This window comes from Dendroctonus ponderosae, unplaced genomic scaffold (genome assembly GCF_020466585.1).
Source record: "Dendroctonus ponderosae isolate FM_Combo_2020 unplaced genomic scaffold, Dpon_F_20191213v2 Dpon_F_20191213_3, whole genome shotgun sequence".
NCBI lineage: Eukaryota > Metazoa > Arthropoda > Insecta > Coleoptera > Curculionidae > Dendroctonus > Dendroctonus ponderosae.
In genome coordinates this window covers 4914003-4925351 of record NW_026018508.1, presented here as the reverse complement: position 1 = coordinate 4925351, position 11349 = coordinate 4914003, and the positions used below count along the sequence as shown (strand labels likewise).

The 11349-nt window shown below is 32.0% G+C and overlaps 1 protein-coding gene across 1 annotated transcript in view; it reads right to left on the bottom strand.

Annotated features, from left to right (window-relative positions):
- The window catches only part of LOC109540336, an 84567-nt gene extending 74836 nt beyond the window's left edge, over positions 1 to 9731 (bottom strand). Inside the window, exon 1 of the mRNA XM_019908684.2 lies at positions 9518 to 9731. The gene's annotated coding sequence lies outside the window, so the exon portion shown is untranslated. The remainder of the gene's footprint in view (positions 1 to 9517) is intronic.
- Between the last annotated feature and the right edge of the window lie 1618 nt (positions 9732 to 11349).

Genomic DNA, 11349 nt, shown 5'->3' with positions numbered 1-11349 from the left:
TAAATGAATCTTTCAGAGCTAATTGGAACAAATGGAAAAAATATTCGACTTTTCTACTGCACATTTGTGGCAAAAAACAGGTATAAAGTGCGTCATCAGCAATTACCCTCAGGCATTGGCATTTGTTACTCATTTTGAGAACTTCATTACTAATGTGGTCAATTATTTCAAGAGATGATTCAACTACACACAGAAAAGATCAATGAATTCGTTAGACAATAGAAAAATATATTTTTAATCTAAGTGGTATAAACCTGGTGACTAAACGGAACCGAATTAACAGCAATCTTGGATTATTAGAGTGTTAAATTAAAAGAAAACACGCGCGGGCACGTCATTTCGCATGTCCAGAGAAAAACATTTTCAGTTTTGTGTAGTGGTTTGAAAGGTCTTGTAATTCTCTTTGTGGGCATATCTAGTTTCAATTATTTTACTCACAAAGCTTAGATACACCTTAAATTAACAAACCTTTGCAATTTATGTCCGCTTCCGTTCTACCCCCGGTTCTAAACGATGCAGAAAATAGGAATCAAATAATTCGCTTCTTAGAAACTATTTCCGGTTGCTTAAAAAGTCCTGCACGTACATGCTTACTTTCCAAAGTTCTTTTTACTACAAAATCAATGATGTCCTAGATTTTATTTATGGTTGATACGTTCTGAAAAATCAAAGAAGAAAGAAACACCCAGGGAGCTCGGATGATCCCCGCACAAATACATATAAGAACCCTGCTAAAATCCCGATTATTATCACTCGCATTATTTTACATTTTACATTTAAACTAGTTACTTGTTTCTTTTACGGCATATGGACTGTTCTTGAGACAAAATATTCGTCTGTGTAAATTATGACAAACTTGCAAGCAAAAGACACTATCCTAAAATAAAATGCTAATTATTCAGCACCTAAAAAAAAAATAAGCTATAGGTACATAAAAAGAGGAATGATTTTTAAACATCCTGTTACCATAAGCTTTAAATGGTTGATTATTAAGCACCCCTTTAAAAGTATTTGCGTGCAGATATGCCAAACAATACCTTTGAATTATCCGAATGGCGTGTGGGTGGGTGCATAAAATTAATTGTTGACCCATTGATTGCACGTGTTTATTAATATAATTAGGCAGACGTATTTATTGGCCACCTCTTACAATAGAATGATGATTATAATTGGAAATGCAAGATGATTCATCATAAGAATACCCACTATATGTTGCAGTGTAATAATGAATTAATTGCTGAATGTTGTGAGTTTCCATCGCGGGATAAAATTGAACAATCTAAATTTTAAATAGCAATTATTGCTTAAACTGTTGCGGAAACTGTCGAACAAAAATGGTATATATTGTATCCGCTTGTTCTTTGCGTGGAGCTGCAATTGCAAGATTCTGCCCAGTACCATAAATTATTCACATCTTTAATGATGGTTTATTGCTATGTAAACTCAAACTTACTATTTATGACCAGAAAAAAAACCGTTAAAGCCGTTTCCTCTGCGATATCATTATTCCAGCTTCATACAGGAACTTCTTTATACAATATCATTTAAAGCAAACAAGTGTCGATAAGATAAATGCCTCAATCCCCACTGAGAAAAAGTAAAGTCCAATAAATCATCGATAAAAATTACATTGGGGTGTTCATTGTCCTAATACTTGCTCATATTGGTGGACGACTTGATAAATATCTAGTACCATATGCTGCGTTGGGTAATTCTTAGCATTTCAACTGGGAATAACCAGAACAGATCCCAAAAGAAACATTTATAACGGATATAAAAAGAAACGGATCCGTCATAATAAAACGTTCAGTTTTTCATGCTGGGACAAACATGTAAACATAGTCTATTTCTAATTAAGTTAACCTACATGAAATTATGATTCTCTCTTTAGCACGTCGGATCATTAGTGGATGATGGAGTCGGTACGTCTAAATATTTGGAAGTTTGGGACGAAAATGCAAGGTAGCAGGACCCAGTTGAAACAGTTTAGTTAATTAAAAAATTACAATAAACAATTTTGAAAATATACTGCGTTGATAATATATAATATTTAATTATTATTTAAAAAATCTTATAACAAGAAACAAAAATTACAGTTTGGGACTAAGCACTTTTTATAAATTTCCTTATATGTTCTGAAAAACTACCCAATGGTTTCAAGCCGTTTTTCAACCTAACTAAATCGTACGTAGTGGGTTCAATAAAAACCAAAACAAAAAAAACCATTTCTGAATGTACGTGAGTAATTGCAAACACCGTAAGGCGGAAAATGAAAAATCAAATAAGTGTACAGCGTCCGGTATCAGGCTCGATTTATCTTCCAGTTGAAGTTTAAAACCCTAAAATGTGGAATAATGTTTGTGTTTCTTCACACTTGCTTCCGCAATGTGACAGATTTATCTCACTCCTAGGAGGAAATTGACAGCGTTAAAACAACAATCGATTTCGATTTTCAAATAAAGATGTGGCAAGAGAGGCTCATCCTTTGTGTATCAGATTAGCGTGTTTTAAGATTGTATATGTTTAGGAAACCAGCTTGGCATGCACGTGTTACCTCATTGTTAATCATAATTGGTTGGGCTGGGTTTAACTGAAAATTTTGCATTGTTTTGAATTAACTTTTATTTTTCTCTTCCCAGAAATTTACGATTGAAAGTATATTTTCCAAGATAATGCAAATTACACCTATTAATTTAAGGCTTCCATGAATATAATAATTATTTTAGGTATATGTAAAGCAATATTCAAGTTTCTAAATTGAATTACGTAGTACTGAAAATCCGTATAAAAATGAAATTTTGCAGATAAACCAGTAAAATGGGAAGAAAAACAGAAAACAGCCACACATAATTTTAAATGTTGCCCTGTAGTTTTTAAAAATTTGCGAAATTCAGACCTTTTAAAATGCACCAACTAAGAACATTTCATATTTTAATTCTTTATATAAAAACAGCACGAAACACAGTCAAATTGTTACCGAAAATTAGAAGCAAATTGTGCGAGACAGATTTGTGATTCTTGATGACAGGAATTAACAAAAAACAATCAAAGTTTTCAGATAAATAACAATAGAACATAACGGCAATAATTCAAAATAATAAACCTATACATAATCCTCTAAGAAGTTTTCAGAAGATATTTGGCTCTAATACACAGGCGCTTGTGGTAAAAAACAATTTAAAAGCGTTGAGTTGGCGGCTTCAAAGGCTTTCGCCGGTAAAGCCCGGATTTAACACCAAACGAATCCGTTTTGTTGCCATTTAAATCAATCGTTAAAATCTTAGATAAATCATCTTCATTACGAAAATGAAACAAATAGAAATAATAAGCAGAATTAAGTATATACAATTTTCTGCAGAAGATTTTTCGTTTCTTGATAACATTTTTGAAACGTAATATTTTAAAGCGGTTAATGTGAAACATAAAAAATAATAAACTTTTCTATTCAATAATTAATAAAAAAGAGAGGAAAATTTTGCAATAAAAAAGTCCCTAGCAAGATTCTCACTATTCTCAGTGACATGATCGTCCTCTTAATTGTATTCCAACCACTTCCCTTAATTTTCTGTACATATTAGCACAATATGAAAAATCCCAATTTCAATTTGTCAATACACAACACACTGTGTACCTACTTAGCAACGCTTATTTTGGAATATTCGCATATTTTGATGCAGTTTGCCTATCATTGTTTCCTGAAATGAATATTTATCACCCCTTATTTATGAGATTGTAGCGTACACATTCATTATTGATAAACCGCTTTACCTTGAATAAAAACACAAAGAAAATTATCTAAATCGTAAATAATACAAAACCTTCTGTGATTTGAGTGGTAATCCTGCGAAAATATAGACAGCCAAGGTTTGTTGTAAACTGTTGAGAACTTTTGTATACACACTAGAAAGGACAAAAAATAGTTTTTTCGAAATTTATCTTCTYTYATATCTTATTCTTATATTGCTATAAAAATTTGGATAAAAAATACGACTGAGAAATTTAGCTAGAAAAGTTTAATTAATATCGGCAGAGCATGATTTTTGACGCCCAGTGCTCACAGAAATTTTGTTTTCTGCTACACAAGTTTTCTTAAAACATTTACAAGGCGCCTTTTTTCGACTGTTTTATTTATACGGGGTATCAATTTGAAAACTTAATATATTTCACACCCTTAATATATTTCTGGCAGTTTAAAATATGAAAATCGGAAAGACCCTTAAATTTTATTTGTAAAGGAGACGCTTTAAATTAATATTTTTAGCCTCCTTGTTTCAACCCCTTAGGACGGGTAGATGTCATTAGTTACTACCTTGTTGCATTTTGTCCAGGGTTTTTGAATAATCGCGTTTCAAAATTACAGAAACAATTAAACTTGCCTGCAAATTATTAGAAGATTCGGTTACACCGTTAAAATCGTTGAATAATAGGAAGAAAATCTAGTTTAATCAATTGAATTTGGATTTATTCATTAWTTTACATCGACAAAAATTACTTTTTATTTGCGGAAATTTWAGAAATTGCTACAATAAAACACATAGGATCTACTTACGCACTATCTTACAAGTTATGCGATTGTCTATTTTCCTGTAAACAATAATAAGGTCTATTTTCGAAGCCTCCCTAACATTGATAAGATATTCCCGGATAGATCGATTGGCAGAAGGGGACCAATTGAATGGGGTCCAAGATCACCGGATTGAACACCGTTAAACTTATTTCTTTCGGGACATTTTAAGTCTATTGTTTATAAAACACAACCTGCTGATATTAAAAGGTGAACAACTTATAAGATAGTGCGTAAGTAAATGRCATACGWTTTACTGTRGAAATTTCTCTTCCGCAAATAAAAAGTAATTTTTGTCGATGTAAAATAATCAATAAATAAGAAATAAGATCGAAATAGAAAATAAGAAATCAATGTTKAAACTAGATTTTCTTCCCGTTATTCAACGATTTTAACAATGTAACCTTCTCTTCTAATCGTTCGTATTACAAGGAGACCCAATACAATTGTTTTTGTGTAAATACTAACCTGAAAACCAATATCTGAATGCACGCAAGTTTAATTATTCCTACAACTTTGAAACGCGATTATTCGGAAAGTCTGGACAAAAAGCAACAAAGTAATAACTAATGTAAAGAGAATTGAACGCCCTTTAAAACGATGTGCCACTTGACCCCCTTCCCATTTAAGATTCTAAGGGTGACATCTACCCGTCTAGGGGGTTGAAACAAGGAGGATAAAAATATGAAATTAAAATGTGCCCCTTAAAAATAAAATTGACGGGTCTCCGGTTTTTCATATTTTCAACTGCAAGACAGATATTAAGAGTGGGAAGTTTTCAAATTGACACCCTGTATAAGTATGCATCTTTTCCAGAGAATTATTTTTAGAAAAATTTGTTTGCGAAATGCCAGTTGCACTTTCGAAATTTGGAGTAAATAATTTATTCAGGATTTTAAAACCAATCACAACATTTTCAACAGCATACTATTCTGTTCACTTTCAAATTGGTTTTATTAAAAATAAACATAAAAACGACAAGAAGATATGGGAAATCAAAACGAAGAGATTATCAATAACGTAATTAATAAAAATTGAAAATTTCTCTACATAATTAGCATGCATGGCGGTTTTTGTTTTGGTGTTCGCTTTTGCACTTTTGTATGATGGTACAATTTCACTTTTACAGTGATTCTCTATCTATGCTTTTAAAGTAATTATTAATGCGATTATTAACGTCAAGCTTTAAGATATTTTTGATATCCACAGGTCTGGACTTTTTCAAAATTAGACTTTCTGTTCATGGTAAGTTCTAACTATTCTAAGCCTCTCTAAGTAAGCCCATCCAATTTAATGAAAAAAAAAATTGCAAAACCTTTAAAAAATTATACAACTGGTTAAAGAAAAAAACTAATAAACCACAGCGTAGATCGTGTATCATTTTTTATTAGAATAGGGAGAGTTTGAAAAAATTCTCGTGTTCAGTACCAATCAAAAATTTAAAAAAAATTATAACATCAATGATGTCACGGAAAATATTCATGGAAAGTTTGCAGCTTTTGAAAACATTAATTTTATTTTTTTCGATTTACTCCTCTAATTTCAAATATTTGTTCATTTCTGTTGAATATTGCGTAAAGTATTCAGGTTGAAATAATTGGTAATTAGCACTACTATTAGACACAATTTTGTATGCACGGAAAAGGGAAAAGATATTAATCTTGATGTGGCTTGCCATGGAAGCTGCTATTAGTCTTCATTTAGCTTGAACATCAGTGACGTAAATCTATTCTTTTAATTTTGTTAATAATTATTGTATTATCACCTAAGAACATTCAGGATTAATTTCAATCTAGTTCACCTTTTCAGAAAACGTACGTAAACTTGTGCCTACTCCAAATACGAAAGAACCGACTTTAGCATGCCATATACTTTACCTAATTTGTACTGGCGCAAAGCGCTAGAATATTAATGCATCTAAACATGGTTTATCCGCTAAAAAAGACTTTGTCCTACGTAGCAATGTTTCAGGCAAAAACAACATTTCCTATTTGGTATTACATATCTCTTTCATAACAAGTTTGGAAGGAATCGACAGTGGTTTTTTTTACTTAACTAGACAGGCGCTATAATTAAACGACAACACTGCTATTCATTGGTATATTTTAAGAACATTTTGTCGCTTGATGACTTGAACAGTTCTAGTAGACTATGAATCTTCGCTTCGAATTTTTGATAATACATTGCAGATAACAAAAACCCCATCAAACACACAAAATTATTAGAACAGTATAGAAAATGTTCAATCAATTTAATGCACAAGGACAGAAGTTGTATCATTTATACATATAAAAAATACAGACAGTTATGTTGGTTGATAGCTTCGAAGTTCTTCTGGGACCCAATTAAATTTGCGGTAGTCTGCTAAAAGGCGGCATAACACTGTTAAATTCCGGACAGTGCAGAATTTGAGTCGGATTCCCACGCCATATGTTTTAATTTTGAATTAGATGATCAATATTTATATACCTGCTTGTTAATTTATAAATTACCTGAAATCGATAAGCGCAGTAGCGAGTCAGTCAGTCAGGCAGACTAAGTTAGATGGATGTATTAGCATGTGTATTTTTTTAAATTTTCAGATGCCTCATTAGGGTAAATGGCTAGTTGCGGATAACGTATCGATGTTTTGTGAACGGTATACACTTCCTAAGCTTATTTATTAATGATGAATGCCTAAGTTGAAAGATTGGGAGCAAGTTGGAAGTTATTAACTTTAGGTGTCGTTTTTCACTCGGCGGCTTTGAACGAAATTTTTTCACCTAACTGTCCGGAAATTTGACCGACAGGGACTGGGTAGGCAAAAATTTAGCAAATTGATGATGAATGAGGTGGAAATATGCAGCTAGTTTCTTGTTTCTGTACATAAGCTTTTTTCTACCAATTAGAAACAATTAAGGTCATTTTAAAAATCATTTTATTTACGGTCACCTACCTATTCCATTTTCTTAATAATTAATAATAAAATTTTTTATAATTTGCTTTTAAATCATAATTTTAATATTTTTAAAATTTATATCGGTATCAGGTTACCAGGACGTGAAAATAATGCATACTATTTTCCGAATTCATTTCATATAGTCAATTATCTACGTATCATATTTAGCAAAATGGGGTGTTATGAATTATCAAAACTTGCTAAACGGCAAAACCAACCAGTGGTACAGCATTTTGTCTATTTTCATTCAGAAAAATAGGTAGTTTTTGTCAAATTAAGAAACGAAAACGATATTTAAGCAAGGATATGAAAGGAGAAATGAGCCCAGAAATTAGCGAAAAAGGCACTGTAAGCAGTGGTTGAAAATTTTGTTGAAATTTAGCCATATATATTTCATAGCGATTTTTAAAACAACTAACTTTCAACAAAAAATTGCATTCATATTATTAAACATAACAAGCACTTTCTAATTTTTTTTCTGAACATAATAACCTAAAAGAAATATCATAAAAATTTCTAAATTAAAAATAATAAAATACTATAAGTACAAGGTGGTGATAAAATAGATGACTAATCTGAAATTATTTCATATAGTACATGACGCTGCGGTCTCTAGAAAGAATTCGATTCCAATTTTATGAATGAAATTATTTCCAAAATAGTCGAAAGTTAACATTTTTGTTAATTTGAACTTTTTTTCGGCTAAAAGTAGACCTAAAATAATACGCGTATCAATGTAAGATTAGAAGTAGGAAATGAGTCCTAAATTTTTCGGAAGGTAAAATTGTATTGTTTTAACGCTTTCAGCTAGAGTATAATTTTTCACTTAAGCCCCTTATTTTTAAGAAAAGTGCCTTCAAAAGCCACATTGTCTATAACACATTTACCTACGTATCCACAAAAGTGAAATCATAATTATTTATGAAACAAACATGGTATTTTAATAATGTGAAAGTTGTCAGTCCGTTCAATAAAAGAAAAAAAAATTGCGAAAAGTGCGATTATTATACCCGAGGTTACATTTAAAACGCATGTATGTAGGGATTAATTTCAGCCGCAGAAGCAGACGAAGAAAAGGTTAATTAATGAACCTGGAAATTAAACTGGATTTAAATATTTTCCAGCCGCCCATAGTTTTTTATTTTGCTTGAACATTTTCGCGAATAAATTAATGTTGCTGTTAATAATTGGTTATTTTGATCATTTCCCACAAAAATAGTATGACTTGCATCCAAAATCCTGTTTCTTTGAAGGTTCCGAGGTCCAAGGCAAACAAATCAAGAACTTGGATCATTGATAGACAAATCAAGTGCTAGTAATTTGAGAAAACCACATCACATCTGTCGAATGAAGAAAAATGTGACGCCTCTTCTATGTTATTTTCTGAACTGACTTTAAAACGTTGAGCTTATTACGAGAATTTGGAGTTCTGATTTTAATTAGGAACATGTCAAGACTGTTCTATTTGTGTAACGGGCATCGACGTTTATTTAGAACTTTTGGTCAATTTTGGCTAATTTTGGAGCACACTGTATGCGACATAGTTTGAAAAAAATACGCTTTTTAAAAATTCGCCTACTTGAATTTCGATTACAAAGTTTTAACCCACAGAATTTATGCAATTTCGACACCAAGTGAATCATTTAGAATTAGAAATAATTAACAAAACTTATAAACGTATATATAAATGCAACTAATTAAAAAATCGAAGTAGAACGAAATAAATTTAATAAAACAAGTTTTGAAGTAAATAAGTTCTTTACAACAACAATGAATCGAAATGAAAAGCAAATTAAATTACGATATATGCGCTGATGTAAAATGGAAGAAAAAGAAAAAGTGACGCAAACAAAAAATGTTAAAAGGGCACTGAAATCCTGCTGAATTTTTAGTTCCGATTAGTGGAACAATTGCTTAAAGTGAAAATGTACGAATTAAATAAACTAACCGAAATGTGATGCTCTTCGGTTTAAGCGGTAAATTGGAAAAAAAATCTACAGTCAAAAGCCACTCACCTTGTTTTAGTTCTTTGGACAAGATAATCCGAAGGATACGAAAAGCTGCTAATCAACCAACTATTCGAGTAAATTCACTGCAAGTTCAAAACATAAACACGGAAATTACGTACAGGAGCGCGGTCTAATTTTGCCGTTCACAAGCGAACCATCAACGACTAACGCAAGCGGCAAACTGTCGCGACAGAATTGAGATTCGGATTGTTCACGAAACAACTAAAGAACCATGCTGCTGCTGATGGAGATGGAGGACGTTCATTGGGTTGCAACTAGAGGACATCGTCATGACGATGGGACAAATGCACCCGATTGTTTGGGTTCACCTCATCTCAGATGTTGGTTCTGCCTCTGTTGGGACGTCGGTTTCACTGTATTATGACGACTTACGAAAATGTACAGCAGGCTGACTTAGCTTTAGTTTTTCCAATAAAAAAAAATAATACGAATTTTAATTTCAGTAACAGTGTGAATTTGATAAGGACCAAGTCCAGGAGCTTCTTAGACTAGAAGAAATTTCCAGAAATAAAGAATCACATCATGATTCTAAAAATGTATGCATATCAATAGTCCTTTCATCAGTTTAAAAAAACTATCTTTCCAGAATCTTGAATGATTTATTTTTGTTTTATAACGGGTGTTTCAAAAGTAATGGTATTAAATGAAATAGCGGATTCCTGGATATGGTGATAACAACTTTCCAAAAATCAAACGTCGGCTGTTGTCGACATACACGACCTCAAACAACCTCTTACATTTTTATTTCAGTTTTTGTAATTCTAGTTTGTACCGAGCTGAATATTTAATCAGATCCAGATCAGATTTGGAAAAATTCGTAGAAAATGTCGCTAGCTGTGATATCTGGGCAAGAAATGGCTACAACGTTTTAATAAAAACTATAGACTACATGTCTAACTATAGGCTATATAGTCTATAGTATTTGGTTTTAGTCATCGTCTATACCGACTTTTAAATTGATTGGGTGGTAGGCCCGAGTAACACTGTATTGAGTTGCGCTATTGAGTTGTTGCCGCTCTCTGAGTTAACGAGTTATAACTCATCGGGTCATAAGTCATTTATTCAAGCTTTACGAAACCCGAGACAGGAATTTGTACATCTAAAAAAAGGTCAACATTTTTTCTGAGCAACGTTTTACTATTTTTTTCAAACAACTAAAGAAAGTCATCTAGATTTTCCCAGCAACAGAACCGAGTCCAAAGATAGTCAACGAGTTTTCTTGTAAAATCGATCTCTTTATTTTCTTGCATAAAAGATTCAGTTTGCCAGTATCTTACAGTAAAGCGTTAGGAAAAATCCCGGTTTTTCTGTTTAGTGACTGTGTTGTTTAGAAACATTGACCTAAAAATGAAGAAACCCCAGTTTCGAAGAGTTTTCCAAATAAATGATTACTTTCGCTTTTTAAGTTCGGGGAAATATTTTTGGAAAAAGACCCATAATTAATTATTAGAGTTTTGTTCATAATTCGAATCTGCAAAAAGTTTGCCAAAAATGTTTGCAAAACGGTTAAGAAAGCGAGTGTTCCAATAAAATCTGTCTTATAATTTTTCACAGAAAATACCTGAAGATTATCAGTATTTTAACTAAATAATAATGCGATTTTTGCGTTGAAAGAATTGCTTATAGAAACTTAAAACTGGAATGACCTGAAAATGTAAAGAAACTGAATATTTTCAGAACGATGTGGCCGGCGAATTATCGGGGGTAATTGCACAAGTGCTTCAAAATTACCGATAATTTTGCATGAAAGCTTGTTGTCTAAACATTGCATGAGTTTATTTTCGAAATAAACGAATGCAGTTTTTACAAGACAACAA